General features: G+C 34.9%; 1 protein-coding gene across 13 annotated transcripts in view; it reads left to right on the top strand.

The window, feature by feature from the left end:
• LOC127363140 (uncharacterized) overlaps positions 1 to 5,807 on the top strand; it is a 74,340-nt gene that overhangs the window by 13,869 nt on the left and 54,664 nt on the right. For 6 of the 13 annotated variants that reach the window (XR_007884666.1, XM_051399673.1, XM_051399666.1 and 3 more), the window contains exon 1: positions 2,111 to 2,257. The exons of 1 other annotated variant lie outside the window; for it this stretch is intronic. The gene's annotated coding sequence lies outside the window, so the exon portion shown is untranslated. Of the gene's footprint in view, positions 1 to 2,107; positions 2,258 to 2,925; positions 3,017 to 5,304; positions 5,414 to 5,807 lie in introns of those variants that run through there. 6 more of the 13 variants (XM_051399665.1, XM_051399669.1, XM_051399668.1 and 3 more) reach the window with 3 other exon arrangements.

Raw genomic sequence — 5,807 nt, 5'->3', positions numbered from 1 at the left:
TACATTTTCAGTATATATATATATATATATAAATATATATATTTGAAGTCTTACTGTTATCATGTCTTACTTTTTTCACCTTTTGTAGTTCCCCTGTGTGTCCACTGGAGGGCAACAAACATTCATGATTCCACATGAGCATCAAGGCAGTTAGGACAACTTGATCTCCAGACCAGGAAACTGTTCATTTAGTTTTTCATCAATAATTATGTTATTTGTAATAAACACATTAGTAAGGAATATATTGATATTGATAAAATTATAATAATGATAATTATACTGACATTAATCACAAATATGTTGTAGTTGTTGCAGTACCACAATGTGACCAGTGGCTGGTGCTGAACATCCATTCATTCACACCTCATTCTGTTTTGTATAGATCTACTAATTCTTAGACAGACAGAGCAAACTGTTTTAAATGAGGAAGGATTGTAGTGGGAGCGCTGGGTGTCAGGTGTGACTGTGTGGCAAATAGTTTCAGGTAGGAGGCACCACTTTCCAGCCCAAGCTTCCCCAGATATGCATTCCCTTTTCCCAGATTTACAATACTTTTTTTTTTCCTTATTAAAACCCTGTTTCCTGGAGCACATGCATTTGGACTGGTTGTTGGATGAAAATAACAGGATAATGCAGTGCACATAAAACAGGGTGTAACTGTCCTAGCCACTACAAACAAAACTTTTCTGTATTTGACATTTGAAAATCATATGTTGATTTTGTACCTATTGAATTCTAACTAGTAAAAAACTAGTAAAACCTGAGTTTTAATTTGTAGTCAGCTTGTTTAATCTTTGTGTACAAGACACCAATTGTAAATTTCAATTCAACTTTGTCCAATTTCTGTTTCAATGATGTAAGCTCAATTTGTAATGGCTAATCGCTGATTTACTGTTAAGCTTCCATCCAAAACCTCATATACTGCACAGCTCAAAGTATGGATATGTATGAATTCCACACTCTAATATATTGTGTGGTCTATAAGTGCACCACTTATAGTTGATTAACTCACAGATTGCAAGTAAATAATATCCAATAGAAATAGCTGTTGCAAATAATAACCAAAACTATACAAACACAAACAGACCCAAGTTGTAATAAACCAGAATTAGTCTTGAGTTTAGCCTTAGGCTCCAGCTTTTCCCCTGCTTCTCATTAGCTTGGTGAAATTTCACTTCTCTTCATAGGTGACAGAAAAACACTGCAATAAAAACCGAGGAATAAACACAAGGAACAAGTGCTTCCACAAACACAAGGGGGTATCCGTTTTGACATGTATCCGTATTTTTTTAAGACAAGTTAAAAATATTAGCTGCAATGAGTATCAAGGGAGGAATAACTGCCACATCCCTGACGCACACCAAGCAATTACGCTTCCACTTGATGTGTGTGAGACCGACTTCCTCTGGCTGAGAGCAGTCTTCCTGCTTCAAGACCAAAAGCAGTGACTGCCTTTTACTTTCCAAGCTGATTGAGGAAGAGGCAAAGCAGCCATTCATTCATAATTCATAACCATCAAAAACATTAACAGAACGGACACGATGCACACAAACAGTAGGCAGAAAGTCAATGTGTTCTCCTCATGTCACTGAAAGGCTCTGCATATGAATGAATGTCGTGTTTGCACTACAGTACTTTAAAAACATGGCAACACAGTCCACTGAACAATTTGCATGTGATACAACATCTCAGTATATCGCCAGTTTTACCAAAGTGTCCATGTCAGATTTCAGCAAGAGCAGAAAAATGTCATGGTATGACATTCAGAGGTGAAAATAAAACTTGATAAGCTGACTTCTCTCTATTATATGACAGCTGTGTGCTTCTGAAGCCGTTAGAGATGTATATGAATTTATAGTAAATTATAATATATTTTATATATATTTATATAATATTATAAGATAAAAAATATTTCCTTTCGGGGACTTTAGGGGCTCCGTACAAAACATATTTCATGAAAGTCAGTTCAGAAATAAGTGAGTAAGTTCTGCGGTGAAGTATGCATCTCTCACAATACACACGGAGAACGCAATATCTACGTTTCTCCTGTTTTCTGTTTTCTCTTCCTCTTCCTCTTCCCCTTCTTCCTCTTCCCCCTCTTCCTGCTGCCTGTTGGTGCATCAATGGGTTCAGCTGCACATCGTGTGAGCAATGAACCGCAAGATTGATGTCTTAACTCTATTTTTGGAAAGTAAGTTTCTCCAGATATGGGATATTCCAGATATCACGTTCCAACCTGCACGGCTGCATGACACAGGTAAGTCTCATTCTTACCGCGTTAATTAATGCTTTAAGTCGTGTTTCCAAGTTCAGTTAAATATGAAGCTGAAGTTAAATAGTTTCTGTGCTAACAGAGAGGAACACAATGTTGAGGATTCCAACTAACAGTTACTCCAGGGATATTTCAGACCATTGTTAAGATGTTTCCCTAACTATAAACTGAATATTTTATACAGTGCTTTTACCTTTTTAAATTTACTGTAAAGGGTCTTGTTTTTAATATAAAAAAAAAAAAAAACCAAAAAACGCACAGGAACTCTAATACTTTTTAATAGTCCTGTAAAATGTCAGGGAGAAATAAGTAAGGATTAAACTGAGGTCACAGGACCCCCAGTGCAGCCCGCTACACCCCCCATAATGAAACTAAAAGTCTCATTACATACTGGAAAGGTGAGGAAAAGAAGTGACAGGAAACATAGTAAAGTTTGGACACATTTTAATTGACTGATAGTTAAACATTTTAATATGGAGCAGCTTTTTTTTTATTAAGGAAGGGGCTTTTTTTTTTATTTTTTTTTTTTTTTTTTTTGAAATATTTTTCATTTTTTTTTTTTATAAAAACCTCTAAAAAAAAAAAATATATTTTATTTTATATATTTATTTATTTTTTTATTTTTTTATAAATTTTTGTTATAAATAATTAATTTAAGCAACAAAAAATCTAAGGAGCCACTTGGGAGCCGAAACAGTCGGCTCTTTTTAGTGAGCTGAGCCGAAGGAACCACGCCCGACACAGGTAAGTCTCATTCTTACCGCGTTAATTAATACTTTAAGTCGTGTTTCCAAGTTCAGTTAAATATTAAGCTAAAGTTAAATAGTTTCTGTGCTAACAGAGAGGAACACAATGTTGAGGATTCCAACTAACAGTTACTCCAGGGATATTTCAGACCATTGTTACGATGTTTCCCACATAAACTGAATATTTTATACAGTGCTTTTACTTTTTAACATCTACTGTAAATGCAGCCTGCTACACCCCCATAATGAAACTAAAAGTCTCGTATATATATATATATATATATATATATATATATATATATATATATATATATATATATATATATTCAGCTAACTGTTAGACTGCCTGTAATTTGATAAAATGACTTTTTAAAACCTTCACACTGTCAAAATAAAACTATTCTAGGGGGAAATGCTGCAGTAATATGTGATATGATAAGTGTTTCTCTCTTTTGTGTATATAATATAATAATAAATATCCTTATTAACTCTATTCATCTGTTACTTAGATCATCATGCATTAAATCTGCATTAGGTAGGCACAACATTTCCCACAAATCCATTTTTAGGACTATATTGCCATTTGAATTCACATTAATAGGAATATGTCTGTGCGCTTTGTTTGCTTGACATTTAACACACCTACCAATTAGATTTATAGATTTTCCAGTGAATAGGATAGCTTCAAATGGGGGAAAATATATAGCTGCTAGTGGCCTTTTAGAAACAAAGTCGGAAAAATCACCAAGCTGGCAACACTGAACGAGGGTGCTGGGCACAACCAAGTCAGGGAAGTAACACACTTAATGTTTTCCTGAATAAATGTAAATTCAATTAAAATAAATAGAAAATAACAAGAGAAAATGCTCAAAAAAAAGGCAGACTTATTCAACATATTTTCTATCATATATTACTGGGAACAAATTGGTACTTTTTTACTTCCAGTGTTGCATGCATGGTTATGCCCTAGGTTGTAGTCCAGTACCTCATTCATGGTGGAGAAATCACATTCACAGTTCAAAGATGAATCAAGTCCCTTTATTACTTGCAGCATGGAGAGAAGACCGCAGCATGAATGTTCGCTCCCAGACTTTCAGAATGATCTACCGTATATACCATCCAGTATCTTCAAGATCACCTGGATACGTCCTAACAGTATCACTTGTAACTCACATGTGAACATCCTTAACACAATGGTGACTTATTAACAGATTCTTAGCAGATTTTTCCCTACCATAAAAAAAATACTTAACCGAACTTAATACATGATAGCAAATACTAGTGCTGATACCGTGCTAAAAAAAGGTTAGACATATAGACATCAATCTATATAGATAAAGATAAGTCAGTAGTGTTGTAAACTAGGAGAAACTGCAGTGACAGTTAAGTTTCCACAGTTCAGCTCCCTCTTAGTTTGTTGAAGTTTTCATGCGAGGCAGCCTGATTTTAATTGATTTAAATTCAATTCTAAAAACGTTTCTCAAGAGTCATTGAGGTTTCCCTCATTAACAATAATGTTAAGAAACAGAGAAATATGCTAAAAACAATTTTGTTCAAACAAATGGTGAAAGGATTTGAGATCATCGTCTTAAATTTAGAGTGTCAATCTTGGGAATGGGTTGTAGATAATTCCATGCGATTGGTGCACAAAGGCTAAAGGCAGAAGTTCAGACTGAACCCGTGGGACTTTTATTGCTCTATTTATTGAGAGTTTAACAGTAATCTCTTTATCAGGACTGTGCCGGTGAGGTTGTCCTGGCAACAGAAGGAAACAACAACGCAACTTTAAATATCTTCATATGTACACAGGGTTGTCCACATATCTTTATTTAAATACTGAAGCCTAAACGTCACTGAAGCAGTATGCTATAGTCAACCTATAAATTTGCTTAAGGTTGAGTTCCTAATCTCTCTTAAACTATTTAAGGGAGACTGTTACAACCTCAGATGTAAAATCCAGGGGTGAGACAATTAATAAATAACCCAGGATAAAAGAAAGACGGAAAAACAGAATTATATGTACCAACAAAACTATTTATTAAACGTCTTAATCGCAAATGAAAAGTTCAAATTTCCAACAAAAATCTACTTCCTTAAAATAGAAAGTGAAAATAACTCTATTTTAACAATAAACATGAATTAAGCAAACAAACATTAATGTCACCCTTCCTCCACTGAGAGAGTACTGGAATAACAGACACTGTTTTGCGGTTTGGTCCACTGGCCTCGTCTGCTTCTGTTGTCCTTGTTTTAAGGCCATTTGGACTGATCGATGAACTATTGCAGGTGCCTGACCAGTCGGAGGGAAGGGCAGTACCTGGAACAGGGCACACAGAACAGGGCAGAGAACCACACTATACTCGAAACAGAGACTAAACACCATTCCTGTGTAATGGTATGAATAGTGCACCATATGTGCATAATGTTGACTGTGTGTTCTTTCAATAGAATTTAACTTAAGATAATGTTAATCTGACACTAAGTGAAATGTTCTATCCATAAAGGACTTGTTGCACCATCACCATCATTTACTAGAGTGAAGCAGGGGAAACTGTGGCGTGCGCCACTTCCTATCAAAAAATATTCCTTTTGTGGCCTTAGGTGTTTTTTGTCTCTCTGACTTCTGTCCCAGTTAGGCAATTTATTTTATTTAGTCAGATTTATTTTTATTATTTACATTTTTATTGCATTTGTTTCTTGTCTACATCGTGTCATTGGTGTGACTTCACAAAAACAACAATATCTCTAGCTGAAATTAATACTTTGGATTCTACAATTTTTCAATGAAC

The sequence above is a fragment of the Dicentrarchus labrax genome, unplaced genomic scaffold (genome assembly GCF_905237075.1).
Source record: "Dicentrarchus labrax unplaced genomic scaffold, dlabrax2021, whole genome shotgun sequence".
NCBI classification, from domain to species: Eukaryota; Metazoa; Chordata; class Actinopteri; family Moronidae; genus Dicentrarchus; species Dicentrarchus labrax.
Note: the sequence above shows the minus strand (reverse complement) of the source record. Positions and strands in the feature narration are given on the sequence as shown.